At 35.2% G+C, this 18,006-nt stretch overlaps 1 long non-coding RNA gene across 1 annotated transcript in view; it reads left to right on the plus strand.

The window, feature by feature from the left end:
• LOC149536794 (uncharacterized) overlaps positions 1-18,006 on the plus strand; it is a 45,556-nt gene that overhangs the window by 8,422 nt on the left and 19,128 nt on the right. The window contains exon 3 of the long non-coding RNA XR_016357268.1: positions 6,926-6,990. This is a non-coding gene — a long non-coding RNA (uncharacterized LOC149536794). The remainder of the gene's footprint in view (positions 1-6,925; positions 6,991-18,006) is intronic.

Below are 18,006 nucleotides of genomic sequence, written 5' to 3' on the forward strand. Positions count from 1 at the left end.
TGTCATCGCTCAGCTCCATTCCATTCAGATGCAGCCATCAGCAGTCTCTAGCACTCCTGCCAATCTCCAACACATTTTGGACAAGTATTCTGGTGTATTTGCTGAACCTGTGGGATTACCTCCTTCTCGTCCAGAGGACCACCGTATTCAGCTCCTTCCTGGCAGTGTTCCGCCCAACATCAGGCCCTACCGCTACCCATTTCATCAGAAGACCGAAATCGAGATACTTGTCCGTGACTTACTGAAGCAAGGTATTATTCGCCCTAGTACCAGTTCCTTTTCTTCTCCAGTTCTGCTTGTTCGCAAAAAAGATGGGTCATGGCGACTCTGCATTGATTTCCGCGCACTTAATCATCTCACTATAAAGGACAAGTTTCCCATTCCAGTTGTTGATGAACTTCTTCATGAACTTCATGGGGCTCATTTTTTCTCCAAGTTAGATCTTCATTCTGGGTATCATCAAATTTGGGTTAATGAGGAGGATATACCTAAAACTGCCTTCCGCACACATGATGGTCACTATGAATTTTTAGTCATGCCCTTTGGCCTCACGAATGCTCCTTCAACATTTCAGGCAGTGATGAATAACATATTTCGACCATACCTCCGAAAATTCATTTTGGTCTTCTTTGATGATATCCTCATATATAGCAAAACTTGGGCTGAGCATCGCCATCATCTGGAGCTTGTCTTGCAACTTCTCTCTGATCATCAACTCTGTGCAAAACTATCTAAATGTGTGTTTGGCCAGGAGGAAGTGGAGTATCTCGGGCATATTGTTGCACACCATGGAGTGCGGGTGGATCCTACAAAAATAGATGCCATGAAAACTTAGCCGCATCCTAAAACTCTCAAGAGCCTTCGGGGTTTTTTGGGGTTGACTGGCTACTACCGCAAGTTTGTCAAAGATTACGGGAAAATTGCAGCACCATTGACAGCTCTGTTAAAAAAGGATGCCTTCTCCTGGACCCCTGTTGCTGAGACTGCATTTGAACAACTGAAACAGGCTATGTGCAGTACACCTGTTCTCGCAATGCCAGATTTTTCCAAACCCTTCACTATTGAGAGTGATGCTTGCGGCAATGGATTGGGTGCTGTTCTCCTGCAAGATGACCATCCTATTGCGTTCACTAGCAAAGCCCTCTCTGGTAAGAATCTAGCCCTCTCTACTTATGAAAAAGAAATGATGGCTATTTTGCATGCTGTACAGAAGTGGCGGCCATACCTCTTAGGGAGTCATTTTTGCATCAGAACCGATCACCAAAGTCTGAAATACTTCCTGGAACAACGGGTATCCTCTCCTACACAACAGAAATGGGTCAGCAAACTCATGGGGTATGATTATGAGATCACCTACAAGAAGGGTAAGGAGAATATTGTGGCAGATGCTCTTTCTCGCACATTTGATAATCAAGCTTCCCTTTCCGCTATTTCTATGCCCATTCCCAATTGGTTAGCGTCTGTTCAGCAGGGCTATGACAGTGACTCTTCTTTATCTCAAATCATTCACCAGCTAGCCAATAATCCTTCTGCTATACCACATTACTCTTGGGATGGTGCTTCTCTTCGATACAAGGGTCGGCTAGTGCTTCCTCAGAACCCAGCTCTACATCAGGCTATTTTTTATGAACTCCATGCTTCTCCTTCTGCAGGGCACTCAGGCTTCCTCAAAACTTATGAGCGAGCAAGGAGAAACTTCTTTTGGAAAGGGATGAAACAGACGATTCAACAGCTGGTGGCTGAATGTGATACTTGCCAACGCCACAAGGGTGAAACGACCCTCCTTCCTGGCTTGCTCGAACCATTGCCCATCCCTACACGGATTTGGACTGATATTTCTATGGATTTCATTGAAGGGCTTCCTAAATCCGGTGGCAAGACAGTGATCTTGGTTGTGGTTGATCGTCTCTCGAAATATAGTCATTTTTGTGCCCTCAGCCACCCCTATACTGCCTCCTCTGTTGCACAAATCTTCATGGACCAGATATTTCGTCTTCATGGACTCCCTTCTTCGATTGTCTCTGATCGTGATGCAACTTTTACCAATCATTTTTGGACTGAACTGTTTCAGAAAACTGGCACCAAACTGAAGATGAGTTCGGGCTATCACCCACAAACTGATGGTCAAACTGAAATTGTCAATAAATGCTTGGAAACTTATCTTCGTTGCTTCACTTCCGAACAACAACATCAGTGGGCCAAGTGGCTCCCTTTAGCTGAATGGTGGTACAATACCTCTTACCACACTGCCTCTAAAATGACTCCATATGAAGCAGTCTATGGTCAGGCACCTCCAGTGCTCCTTCCCTACACTCCCAACAGCTCACCAGTCCAGGCAGTTGACATAGTTCTCCGCAGCAGGGATCAGATTCTTCGTACCTTACAGGATAATCTTCACATGGCCCGTAATCGGATGAAACAGCAAGCAGATCAACACCGTTCTGAGTGCTCATTTCAAGTTGGGGATATGGTTTTTCTTCGTCTACAGCCATACAAACAATCCTCCCTAAAGCTGAAAGGGCGTCATAAGCTGGCCCCAAAATTTTATGGGCCTTATAAGGTTCTGCAGAAGATTGGTTCAGTTGCTTATAAACTGGAACTTCCTCCTTCTTCCTGCCTTCATCCAGTCTTTCATGTTTCTTGTCTAAAGAAAGTTCTGGGTACCACTGTCAGAGCACCAACTACTCTCCCTGAAATGGATACGGAAGGATCCATTATCCTGGAGCCGGTGGCAATCATTGACCAGTGCACTCGCCAGCTTCGCTCTCGCTCCATCTCTGAGGTCTTGATTCAGTGGCATGGCATGCAACCAGAGGATGCTACCTGGGAACCCCTTCTTCAGATTCAACAACAATTTCCACACCTTAAGCTTTGAGGACAAAGCTTTTTTCTAAGGGAGAGGGGATGTTAGGAACCTGTGTGTTCCTTCTGTTTATTTTGTTAGAGTAGTGTTGTTGGACGCATAGGCTTTGTAAGTCGTCCCGTGAGTATATTTTATTATCCCACATGCATAGGTAGTATTACTTTTCTAGATCGTACTCAGTATATAAGAATAGGTTGAGGCCCTTGATGGGCACGGACGAATTTATTGTATTGAGCTTGCTCAAAGGAGGTTACCCCCTCGAAGTGGCCTGCGATCAGTAGATTCATTCCGAGTTCTGCTATCACTTTGTATTCTGTTATTTCGAGCATTCTCACGATATTGCTATAAGGAGGTTCATCACAATATTTTATTAAATTCACTTTAAATAAAATTTCAATTTTTAATTTAATAATTTATATAGTAATTTTTTACTAAAATTCACTTTAACGTAAATTTCAAAAAAGTTCTTACATTACTTTTACTTTGAATAAATATGTAGTTGAACAAATCCTTCTTCTATGAAGTACTTTCTTTTGTCAAATTTTATTATAATTATAATTTATTTTAAAATATATATATATTCATGATTTAAGATATATAAATTTAAAAACATGTTTTCTTTTCTGTGATGGTGGTTATATTTTTCATGTAATATAGCTAAACTTGTGGCTTATGACATGAAGATGTGGTATTAACAAAGATACATCAAAAAGATAAACTATAATTTGTTTCATTAGATATAACTTCCAAAGATTTCAAACAAAAAAAAAATCTAAAAGTTAAGAGTTCAAAGAGGGATGATCAAGGATATAAATTTTAATAGACATTGTGTCAACTTAATGATTACATAAATATTTAATAATATTATATTATGTACTTATATAATTGTTGATTGTGTTCAAATGTGGGTAAATCTTAACTCTCCAACTATACTAGCAAAGTATAAATTTGTCACACATGAATAGAGTATTAAACACCTCGCAAATTATGCAACATCTTCAAATTAATGAAGTGAAATAACTCATTATGTGGTCCCAAAAATGAAATAATATCATGATGGTCTATTTAATTAATTGATTAATTAAAGGGGCCCGAGAAATAAAATAATATATAAAGTATGTTAGCCTATTTGTAGCCCCTTAAGAAACTTCCTAGAGATCCTTATAAGACCATGGTTGGCATTGTAGTAGATCATCCCAGAGTTATCTATTGTTGTGTACTGGCAATTACAATTGGAATTGAGTTCATATTTGTAGTTTTTGAGGTGTAAAACCTTTTGGCAAGTGAGTGTGGAATGAGTACTCAATTAGCTAGGCCAATTTACTTCATATCAAAATTGATCCAATAACTCTCATATGTTGAACTTGTTATGACTTTGCACCATAAAAACATATCCTATTCATCACATCAACAAAAGTGATCACACGAGAAGTTCATATATATTGTATATATCATTATCTCAAATTATGTATATGAGCTTTTGATATGATCACTTGTGTTATGTAGTGAATAGCATATGCTTCAATGGTGTGAACTATAATAGGTTGAAGACAACAAAGTTATAGGATATATTACGAGACCAAGCAATTTCACCTAGCTAATTGAATTATCTTGAAAATTCAATTTATTAAGAATGGAGGAATGACATCCAAGAAATTAACTCTTAGATAACATGGTCATGTTTTACAAACTGATATTTGTTTGGACAAGTTTGGTGAAATGCTATGTAATCCGACAGAATAAATTATTTTCTATGGTATAATGGAATGACCTATTCGGTATATGAGTATGGGATACATGATATGTGATATATGATGTGCAAGTCTAGATGTTGGAGCACAAAACATGATGGGTTAATTGGGACTAATTAGACATTGTGACATCATGTATAATTCATCAATTTTGTATTACTTTCATTGTAAATGGACAATGAGTCCATAAGGTGGATTTAACCTTCACTCTTGAGAAAGTCTGCTCCCTATTTTTTCTCAATTCCTAACAAGATTCCAAACCTCTAACAAAATCTTGTTGCTTAATAGGGGCCAATGTACTAAATTCTATGTAATCACTCCTTATAGACTCACTTCTCCCCACAAAGATGTTTTTAGATTAGTGAATCATCTTGCAAGTTTTATTCTTACCATATTTTCCCCCTAGCTAAGGTTTCTTAAAAACAAAATCATGATGTTATGACTTCTATTTTGATGTATGCTTTACTTGCATACATTGTGGTTTGTGGATGTTTATGGTTAAGTTATAAAGATTTAAATTGGTTGAAAAGTGTTGCAACATTGATTCACCCTTGATCCTAACAAGACCCACCCTAGTCTATACCCTAGTTTGTCATTAGAGATATTACTTCAGAAAATTCATAGTGTACTTTATTATCAAAATTTTGAAGTCTTTTTGCTAAGATAGAATTTTACATCTAGATATAATCATTGAATATAAGTGTGCAATTGATAGTAATTCCTTTATCTAGTTTACATACACCCTTATCAATGATCTACTATGTTTCTTTAGATAAAAATAATAACCATTCAAAATTTTGAATGGATCAAGAGTATAATATTCAACCATCAAGTACCAAGTGTCAAAGGTTGAGTGTCAAAGGATGTTGAAGGGTGTAGAGTGTTGGGTGTTGAATTGTAGTCTAGATGGCTAATGAAGTAAATCCATGAGGTTTTTGGTGTGCAATGTGCAACATAAAATGTGTAGAGTAGATTGTGTGGCAAGTGGTTTGAGCATTGTAGAGTGTGGTGGTCATGTGGTGTAAATGTGAGTGTTGTACTAGAAACTTACCATACATAGTTATGTGGTACATTGTGGAGGTCTTCTAAAGGTTGGGTAAGTGTGTGTCAAAGTTATTACCATCTAGAGGTGATGTACAAGGAAACTTGGTCACATAGAGCATTGTAGGGGTGAAATGGTTAATCATACATCCATACATGGCAATCCACATTAGCAAAAAAAATTCTAAAGTAGATATAGAAGGTGAATTTAAGTAGTTAAACACATCAATTTACATAATGGAGTCATATACTCAAATCTAGAAGCAACATACCAGTAACTGTAATTGGATAATAAAAGTTATTTAAATTTTATTTTCCATAGGAGAGGTTTGATTGATGCAAAGTGTGTGCTTGATTCAAATGCATCAAAATATAGAAGGGAAAAGAAGGAAAATAAGAAATTTTTAAAGAATTTTCCCCAAATTAAAGGAAAGAAAATCAACTAGCATTCTTGAAGGATATTCTACAACTTATTAAAATAAATGATATTAGGAAAAAGATTGAAGAAATGGAATAATAAATATGTTTAGAAGCATTGATTGGCTAATAACTGTCTATCTATTATTTATCAACCTTTGAATAAAAAAAAAATGCAATTCTCTGAGATGTACAATAATCTTGCAATGCATGTGGATCTTATTACTAGAGCTGCAAGAAGGAAAATTAGGTGAACACAAGCCAATAATATTATGGATATATTTACAAGCTCAACTATACATGACATATGAATAGAGGGGGAGAAAATATAGATACACTCTAGAGACTCATTATCATTTCTTTCACTCTTTTGTCGCCATGCAACAAAAAATACTTCACTTTCTAAGTTTCACGAGTTTTTATTCTTTATTGTCTAGATTCATGTATGTATTGTTATGTTTGTAATTTTAAGAAATATTTAATACAATATATGTCAATTCATATTATAGAATAGGTCAATAAGTATCTTTTTTTCCAATTTTTTAAAAAAGTTTATAAACAAATTTATAACAACTGTAGGAAGCCTCTCAACTTGATTACAAGTTTTGTGTAATAATTTCTTTTTTATATCAAGTCACCATTTTTTCCTTTTCCAAAATTTAATTTTAGTTGAGTGATTTTCATTTTTTTTTTTTTACGCTAAGCTCTGACTAGAGTGCATTTCTGTATGATATATGTATAGTCAGTATATATGTATGACATATTTAGTGTGGTGTAATTTAAGTGAAGTTGTAGGTGTATGAAATTAGAATTTGTATATGAGCCATAAGCTAAATATATGTTCTGGTCGCAGTTCTGGTCGATATACAGAAGTCGATGCTATGCCCGCTGAAGAACCGGCTCCCTTTATGGAAAACGGTATGTACTGTTAATCCTCGTGGAGATTCGAACATTTAATTATACTCGAAACTCTTTTAATATTAAAAGCAGTAAACTCTTTTAACATTATGTACTGTTAATAGCGCCTTAAGAATGTCAGTAGCTATGCGAGATCTCTTTTGGACGATTCCGACGCAGATCATCATCAGAAAAACTTTGATTGCTGATTCGTCATTCAGAAATGCTTAAAAAAAAAACAAAGTAGATGATCTCTTCTGCGCTCTCCGCACAAAATCTTTATTATATTACACTTACTTTACAAGAACAACCACCTTTTTCTATTCGATTTTAACAAAAAATTGGAAACATGCATTTGCTTTATTTATTCGTTGTGTCTTTTGAGGGTTATTCGTTATCCTTTACAGCTATTAAAAGCCAAAGAAAACGCTTCGGAGAATTCTTTCGGCACCTGTTAAAGCGTCCGGAATAATATAAATAGAAAAGTAACTTATAAAAAATGTATGGACATAAAAAAGGTATAAATGTGTACTAAATGTCACCTGAGAGCATTCGTATCTTCTTAGTATAGAAGTATAAAGCACATAAACTAGATTGTTTGTTTTGATCATCTGTTTGTTCGGATTTACTTTATGGGTCATAAATTTTTTATTTCTTTTTTCCTTCTCTTTTTTTTCTCCCTCTTTCTCTCTCTCTCTCTTTAATTTGCTTGTTGCAGATGAAAATAAAAAAAGAAATATTTCATATAATAAATACTTATATAAAATTGAGGGCTGAATTATCAGGTCCAATCATTCTATTTATTATCAAATGGACAATAAATGTACATAAGTTTCTCAATTATAGTTTGTTGTATTATTAATAATTGCATTTGGTATGGATGGTTATACACTACTATGAATGGCTATAAGTGGATATGGATGACTTTAGACGGTTGTATTCATCATTGGTGGTTGCGGTTGTGAAGGTGTTGACTATGGATAATTACATTATGCTAACATCCCCCTAAATTATTTGTTCTAATTATTCTAAATATCCCCCATGATCAAGAAAAATGGGGCTTAGTGTAAATCCTTGTCAGGTGCCCATTTACAAGCATTTATTCCCTAAATAGAATAGTTGGAATTCAGTAGAATCCCCCATGAATAATAACCATGAGATAGTTATGTTACTTCTCTAAGCCCAAAAGGTGTCTAAGAAATATAAAATTAGTTCCACATAATTCCTTGGTGAAGATATTAGCAATCTAGTCCTTTGTCTTGCAATATTATAGTTGGGATTCACTAGAATTCTCTTGAATAATAATAATGAGTTAGTTATATGACTACTTGTAAGCCCAAAAGGTGTCCAAAAAATAAAAACTTAGTTTCACATAATGCCTTAGTGAAGATTATTGGCAATCTAGTCCCCTATCTTACAATATTGTAGTTGAATCACTTGTTGTTCAATGACATGTCTAATATACTAATGTCAGACGTCAATGTGTTTTGTATGAGCATGAAACACTAGATTCATGTACAACAAGATGACACTTTAATCATCATAATTAAGCAAAGAAAACCTTCGACGATGTTCCTTGAGGAGTAATAGAATAGCTTAGCCAAATAATTGTTTTTGATGCTTCATTTGCCACAATATATTTAGGCTCTTTAGTGGATAGACCAATTGTATCGTTTCTTCCTACACCATAAAATGATACCTAAGCCAAGATAAATAACATAACTCATAGTTGATTTGCAATCATCTACATATCATGCCTAATATGAATCTAAATACCCAATAAGTGGAAGATCTCCATGAGATGAATGATAGATGCTCATCATTGAGATTAAGTAAAGTGGGATAGGGTTTGAACCCATATAATTAAAGAACCAACACAATCATAGAAATAACATCAAGCCTAAGAGGCATGCATAAAGAGCTTCACAAGTGGTGAATTAATTATTATTTTTTGAACGAAGCCACAACTAGCAAGACCTAGGGTCCAAAAACTAAGGGATCACATTTTGAAAATTATAGGGGTTTTGGAAAGAACCCTAAAATAGATACTAAAGAGAAACCCTTGCACTCAAGAAAGGCGGGACAAGGAAGAGGAACAAAGAGGGGAGCCAATAAAAGAAATAAAAACTCTAGCTACACTACAAGGCCATGGAAAGCCTCCAAAAATTAATAGAAAAATTAGAGATCAACAAGAAGGAAACCTAAAGAACCCAACAACTATAACAAGAGAAAAAAACTCCAAGTAGGAGTGAGAATAAAAAAATATCCAATGGAAGTCATCCACTTAGAAACAAACCTCCCACCTATTAGCTACGTAATCAAGAGCATCCACAATCATAGACCTTCTCCTACCAACAATAATCCACCTCCTAATGATGTGCCTCCACCTCGATAGGAGATCTCACCTCAAAGGGAAACCTAGAAGAAGAAAATAATAGAGATAATACCCCAATCACCATAAAGAAATCTTGTGAGATCTAACCTCCATATAGAAGGGTTGTCCCTCAATAACAACCTCATGAGAATATAACCAACCAAGGAAGACCTTTGAAAAGAAAAAAGAAGAGAAGAGGGAAAGAGAAAGCCTCCCAACGAAAACAACTTCTGGCAAATAAGGCACTAAAGAGCTAAGAATATAATAGAGCCTCCTCAAACCCATGAAGCTGAGAAGGGAATTAAAGGAACAAGAGTGAAGTATAAAACAAGAAAAAGATCCAATAAGTTTTGAAAGGAAAGCATTGCGCAAGTCCTCTATAGTCTTCAGTAGGAAAAGTAGAAGCACCTAGTTCCTAGATGAGATTTGAGAGTAAAGACCAAACCCTTATATGAATTAAAAGAACCCTAGTAATCCAACATCCACATTTTATTCAAAGAATCCTTAATAGAAGAGGACTCACTAGAAAAGAGGAAGACCTATGAATCTAGAAAGAGGTAGGGTAGTAAAGAACCACAAAACTCAAAACCACTTTAGCTTGCAAAAAATATCAATCAAAGCACTCCCACAACCAAGCGAAAGAACCTAGGAAAGGGCACAAATCACACCCAAAAATAGAAGCCACAAAGAAAAGGGGGCAAGAATAAAGGTCCCCAACCAACATCAACAAGCCTCCACTATACTATAGAAAAGAACCAAGAAAATAACTCAAGTATGTCTCCAGTAGAGATATCCATGTGAAAATCCTAGACAACCATACATCCAATAGAAAATAGAGCCCCAAACTAGAAAGTTATTTGGGTCTCTATCATCATTCTCAACTGTGAACTGGGCATTACTGCTAGAAACCCTAGTAGAGCCATCTACACTCAACACCATATTTGATTTTTTTTAAAGATGCAACTCATTAAATTAACATATACATATCTTAATATTCCTTTTCCTATTATCCAATGTGGCACGTTAGGGAACTAAAAAATCTAGAAAGCACACTAATTTCAAAATAAATCTTAGGTCTATTGTGTGTTAACCACACACAACTATGGACCAATTTCTTATACAAGGTAGAATCAATAAAGTTACCTTCCACATACTTTTTTTAACTTCAATTCTAGAGCAACTGGAGTAGGCACACTCTTACGATCTTCCATTCTAATCCTTTTCAACAAATGTAGAGCATACTTTTTTTGAGAGAGATAAATACCACCATCATTCTACTATACATTTATGCAAATTAAATAGTATATAAAACAAAGATCTAAAGAATATAACCACCGTTTCCACATAACCCATAATAGATCTAAAATAAACACGAAATTAAAATCCACATGCAAGAGAATAGACAACATACCCACAAAATCTGACACAAGATATACCCTGGGAAACCCTCATTGAGGGAAAAACCCAGCCTCCAAAAGCATCCATCATCATGTATTATTCAGCAAAAAATACCATTTCCATACAACCATGGAAGCCTTCATGGCCATAGCCACAACCGAGCAACCTATGTGAACAAGCATGAATCCACACATCCCATGCCATGCTTTCAACCTTCACAAATGCTCCCTTGGCTAACCTGTCAAGCCTTGTCCCACTCGACTCTTGCCTTTTGTTTTCTCCTTGTCACTCTCTTTCTACAACAACTACCCTTGTGGCTGCTTATATAGTAGCAAGTCCCACAAAACCACCAAGTGGTATTACATAAACCATGTGCTAAAACCATGTGCTACCTAACCCACTGACCCCACATTTAATATTGGACATTTAATTCTTTTCCCCAATATTAATTAATTACATGAAATATTTTCACAATGTTACAATACAACTCATCAAGAATATTCCATGGGAATCTTTACATGTTGCACGTCCATCTAGGTACAACATTACATAATAAAATAAAATAATAAAATAACAATATTATGCAATGTGTGCAACACCCATTATCTCAACACTATACATTTATGCAAATTAAATAGTATATAAAACAAAGATCTATCATCTCAAATGCATATTTCAAGTATAGCTCTATGTTATGCATTTGAATCACACTATATTCTATAATGGTAAGATCATCAACATAAATACACAATAATTATGATGCCACCATCATCAAATTCTTTCATATACAAATTTGGATCATAGGGACTATTATGGAGGCCATCAGATTGAAAATATTAATCAATTATAGCAAACCAAGACCTTGGACCTTGTTTCAAACCACATAGAGATGGACTTAATTTACAAACCAAATGTTCTTGTCTTATATTTTTAATGCTTCCATCTAACATAAACTTGGTCTTATAAACCCACTTATTATTAACTACATACTTACCCTTTATTTACTCCACCAATTCTCGAGATTTATTCTTTATCAAGGAATCATAATCATTCTACATAGCTTATTCCCATCCATGTTTTCTTTTAGCCTCATCATATGTTTTAGCACCATTAGTCTTCATTATGGTCATTATTAAGGTGCATAATTAATTTATTTAAACCTTTGATAAATATCTTGAATACTCTTTGTCTTTGGAGGAGGACTAGATTCCTCAACTATATTAGATGTTTCCTTATAACTTTCTCCAATCTAAAAATCATTGGGACATTCCTGATTATCCATAGCCACTTGTAGAATAGGAGAGGATTTTTCCATATAATCAAATCTCTCATTGAACTTCACATACCTACTTTTAAACACATCTTCCACAAGAGGATCATACAACCTGTAACATTCCTTTGTTCATCATACCCCTCAAAGATGCACTTGATACTTTTCTTATCAAATTTATTTTATCTAATCTCATATGTTACATGTGTATATGCTTCACATCCAAACACTCTAAAATACTTAACATTTTGTTTCCTCCCACTCTAAGATTCTTTAGGGGTAATACTTTGCAAGTGATGGGGGGGATTTACTCAAAAACATGAGATGCACTATTAATAGCTTCAACACATAGAAATAAAGGAATATTCTTGCATTATATCATACATGTCATTTCCACTAAAATCATATTCTACCTTTGAACAACACCATTTCATTGAGAAGTATATCTCATAGTCAATTTTCTCTTGATCCCATGATATTCACAAAATTATTTGAATTTATTGTTTACATATTATCCACCATTCTCAATTTTTATTTTCTTGATATTTCATTTTCCACAAGGTATTTAAACATTTCAATTTATTTTTTAACTTCATTCTTTTATTTCAAGAAGAAAACCGAAACTTTTCTTAGAAAATAATCAATTATTATTATGATGTGTAGCTTCTCCCTTTGATGTGAGGGCCACACAAATCACTACAAATGAGTGTACGACATTCTTTTCACTCCATTGTGGGCCTCTAAAACATATATCTATGTTGTTTACCAACCATGCATTCATAAAAAATATATGTTATTTTTATCCAAGGTAGTCCATCAACTATACCCATCCTTGAAAGCATAGTCAAACTTTGATACAAGAACATCTTGGGTTTGCTCGGTGACTACTTTGGAGTTCATGTGAGGAGGCTCGATAGTTTCTTTGGAGGGTGTTTAGACTAGTACTCAGTTGAAGGAGTAGTGCTCAGTATATTTTGGGTGCTCAGCATGCTCTGGTTTGATCTATGGAACTTGGCATGGTCTGGGAGCGAGCTTGACATAGTCGAGCTCAACATGGCCTATGGTCTATGGAGCTCGAGATGGTCTTGGAGCTTGGCATGGCCTTGGAGCATATCCTATTTCGATATCATCCTCTGCTTTACAAGTTTACAGCCTTAGCGTCCATTAGAAATCTCGCAGTACTGGGTTTACTTAAACTGTAAGTTTCTAATACTAAACTACTTTAATGAACACTAAAAAGGTTTGGAATATAATTTAATCTTAAAAAACTATAATATAAAAGAAATAATCCACAAGGATTAGCAGTACATAACTTTTTCGGCCACAAGGGGATCCTGTTCGCGATTCATAATTTCGATAGCTGGAGCTTCCATCTTAGCGGGCACTTCTTTATTTGCAGGCATTACTTCGGCGGGCATATGTTTGCTTAGCTTATCGAAAACTTAACATTTATGAATTATAAAGATATGGAAGAAGAAGGTATGTAGTGTTAATCCTCGTGGAGATTCGAACATTTAATTATACTCGAAACTCTTTTAATATTAATTAAAAGCAATAAAGTATTTGTAAGTGTATAGCTTAAGAGAGTCAATAGCTATGCGAGATCTCTTTTGGACGATTCCGACTCGAGTCATCATCAGAAAAACTTTGATTGCTGATTTGTCATTCAGAGCAAAGTAGATGATGCCTTATTCGATGTGTGCAAAAAAACTTTCTTATATTACATTTACTTTACGAGAACAACCTTTTTCTATTCGATTTATTAAAAAAAATTGGAAACATACATTTTGTTTATATATGTAGAAACCTGAAGGGTCCAAGCAATAGCAGAAAGAATAATATCCAATACTTCAAAAAACAATATATAACAGTAAAATAACTTACTCTGCTTAAGAACAGAGGATACTCTATTTTGGGGACAGAATCACAATCATTTTATTAATCTAATTGAAAGAAATTATTACAAAAGGAAAGACAGAATACTGCTTGGAATGCAAGTCTTTAAATTAAAAATGAAAGTTAAGATAATTGCATTATTCATGCCAATGATTACGGATGGGAGAAGAAGAAACTAAGGCTAAACTATAAGCATCCAAAAATATCATCTAATGAATGCCATATGTACAGCACGCTTCTTGTTTAAACTACTCTTGAATTGAGGTAATCTAGAAATTATTTGTAAAATAGTGGAAATGAAGCGGTGGAACTGGAGTCTGAAGTGGAGTCGATCACTGCTGAAGCTGCATGCTTATTTTAGTTTTCTTTCTTCACTGAACAACAATATTAATCTTCATACTCCCCCTTGATGCTGAGAGGACTAACAATTCGATCTTTGAGTACCAAAAACTGATATTTTGCAACTGCCTTTGTGAAGATGTCTGCGATTTGCTCTTTTGTGCTGATGTACTTCAACTCAACCGCTATATTTTGTACCAAATTTTTGATAAAATATTGTTTAAGATCAAAATGCTTAGTGATGAACTGGATTCTTGGCCAATTTAATGCCACTTATATTGTCACAAAATATCACAGTAGGCTGAACTTGTATCTCTCCAATTTCTTCAAGAAGCTTTCTAAGCCATAAATCTCATGTACCAGCTGAAGTAATGGCAACATACTCTGCTTCTGTAGACGAAAGAGCAACCATACTTTGCTTCTTTGAGCTCCATGTGATTAAACCAGAACCCAAAAAAAAACAATTACCAAATGTAGACTTTTGGTCATCCAAGCTACCTCCCCAATCTGAATCACTAAAGCCAACAAACTCAAACTTATTAGAAGAATAGTAAATGCCAAAATCTACTGTGCTTTTCACATACCTCAAAATTCTCTTGTCTTCCTTCATATGTTTCTCTAATGGATTTGTCATATACCTCGAAACCAATGAAACTAAATAAGCAATATCAGGCTTCATGTGAGTTAAAAACATCAAACTCCCCACAATGCTCCTATATAATGTCTCATCAACAATTTTAGCACCATCATCTCTACATAATGTAACTCCATGAGCAATTGGAGTGGAAAGAGGTTTACAATCAGCCATATCAAATTTCTTCAACATATCTTTTGCATATTTTTCTTGACAAATAAAAATTTCATCTTTACCATGATAAACCTCCATGCCAAGAAAGTACTTCATGAGACCTAAATCTTTCATCTCAAACTCATTCATCATAGCAACTTTAAATTCATCTTTCATCTTTGAACTACTACCCATATATAACAAATCATCAACATACAAAATCACAATGAGAATTTCATTACCTTCTTGTTTGCAGTAAAGGGTAGGTTCACTCTTACATCTTTGAAAGCCATTAGATATTGAACATATCCATCAATTCTTGCATACCATGCACGTGGTGCTTACTTGAGGCCATACAAAGCCTTCTTCAACTTGTAGACATAATTTTCTTTGCCTTGAATCTCAAAACCTTGTGGTTATCCCACATATACCTCTTCTTCTAAGTACCCATTCAAGAAGGCACTTTTCACATCCATGTGATGAATACTCCATTTCTTTTGAGCTGCAAGAGAGATTAGCATCCTAATAGTTTCTTGTCTTGCTACTGGTGCAAAAGTTTCTTTATAATCAATGCCATACCTTTGAGTGAAACTTTTAGCTACCAATCTTGTCTTGTATCTTTCAACACTCCCATCACTATTATACTTGGTCTTATAGACCCATTTTGGGCCAATCTTTTTCTTCTCATGTGGAAGAACTACAAGCTCCCATGTCTCATTCCTATGAATGGAATCCATCTCTTCATTCATTGCTTGCATCCAAACCTCATTAGCACACGCATCTTCAAAACATGATGGCTCAAAATCAACTTTAGCAAGTAATGCAAAATTTACTATCTCACCTATTGGATCTTCTTCATGTGCTTGATTTTGACACCTCTCATAGATATCACTCAATCTTCTTACCTTCCTTGGAGGACTTGAGGATGGACTTGCTCTTGGGATTGGTGAGGATTTTCTCGGTGGGCTTGGTGATCTTGAAATAGAACGACTAGCTGGCAATATCATCATCATTATCAGCAATATCATCATCATCCAAAACTGATTTTGGCTTTTCAACATGTTGTTTTTGATGACCATAAACTCCCCCTTCATCAAAAATCACATCTCTTGAAACAACAATCTTATTAGTAATAAGATTGAATAATCTATAAGATTTTCTTTCCTCACTATAGCCCACAAAAATACACGATTCACTTTTAGCATCTAGCTTTGCCTATTCTGATCAAGGATGTGAACATAAGCCAAACAACCAAAAACTTTAAAATGATTTACATTAGGCTTTTTCTCATACCATGCTTCATATGGAGTCATCTTGTGTAGGGCACTTGTAGGACTCCTATTGAGAATATATATGGCTGTAGTAATTGAATCAACCCAATAAGAATTGTTCAAACCCTTGGTTTGTAACATGCTCCTTGCCATTTCTACCACAGTGTGGTTCTTCCTTTCAGCCACTCCATTCTGTTGGGGTGTGTATGCAGTTGTGAGTTGTCTTTTGATGCCATTCATCTCACAAAAATTCTAAAAATTGTTTGAGAAAAACTCTCCTCTTCGATCTATTCTCAAACATCTGATTGTGTTCCCTTTCTCATTCTCTACACGAGCTTTAAACCTCTTGAATGTATCAATGGCTTCATCCTTAGTCTTCAAAAAATATACCCAACACATGTGTGAGTAATCATCAATAAAAGTAATGAAATATGATGACTTACCCAAGCTTTGTGTTTACATTGGACCACAAATATCTGAATGAATAAGCTGAAGTGGGTATTGGGCCCTCCATGCATTTCTTTTTGGAAATGATTCCTGTGAATGTTTCCCTTTTGCACACCCTTCACAAATCTATTTATGCTCTTCAACCTTACACAATCCAAGAACTAATGCATTTGATGTTAGATTTTTCAAACTATTGAAATTCAAATGGCCATACCTGAGATGCCACAACCAACTTTTATCCTCATAAGCCATATTGACAAGCTGATTGTCATTTTGACCAAACTTCAAAAGAAACATCCTATTCTTTGTCATAGGAACAACTGTAATCACTTTATTTTTCTGATTCTTATCATAGATAGTACATTGCATGTTCTCAAATACCACTCTCTTCTCACATGGTTTCCCAACAATCAATAAATTATGCTTCAACTTGGGAGTATAATAAATATCTTGAACACTTTTCATACTTTCCTTTTTCTGAACATCCATGGCTCCTTTGGCCGCAACATCCACAGTATTGTTATTACCAAGGGTAATATTGGATCTGTAACTATCATCAAGCTTTGAAAATATTTCTCTGTTACCAGACATATGTTTAGAGCATCCAAAATCCAAATACCAAACATCATTCACATTACTTTCACCTTTCTCATAACACAAAAATAAATTACCCGAGGAAGGATCCTCATCTTGTTGGGCATAATTTGCATTATTGTTACTTGATTTCAGTCTACACTCTCTCTCAAAATGTCCATACTTATTGCAATGATAGCATTGGATGTTCCTTTTATCAAATCTGCCTCTACCTCTTCCTCCTTGAGTACCTCCTCTTCCTCTAGATCCTCTTGAAATTTTTTGATTTTGGCCCCTTCCCGAGCCTTTGTTGTTGTTACTACTGCTGGTAGCACCATCGTTCTTTGAAATTTGCAATTGGGAAGCAAAAGCCTTCTCATTAACACCGGTAGATGTGTCCCTTATTCTATCCTCATGTGATATAAGATATCCAACGAATTCATCATACTCCATGGTAGCTAAATTTTTGCTTTCTTCTATGGAAATTGCTACAATATTCCATCTTGGGGTTAGAGATCTCAATACCTTTTGCATTATTTTCTCTTGAGCAATAGATTCACCCAAAGTGGCCATTTTATGAGTCACATCTTTCACTCTCACACAAAAATCTCCCACACTCTCTGTCTCCTTCATCTTCAAGTTCTCATATTCTCTTTTCAAGGATTTAGCGTCACAACCTTGA

The sequence above is a fragment of the Cupressus sempervirens genome, chromosome 10 (genome assembly GCF_028749045.1).
Source record: "Cupressus sempervirens isolate cs-2001-9-10 chromosome 10, ASM2874904v1, whole genome shotgun sequence".
NCBI classification, from domain to species: Eukaryota; Viridiplantae; Streptophyta; class Pinopsida; order Cupressales; family Cupressaceae; genus Cupressus; species Cupressus sempervirens.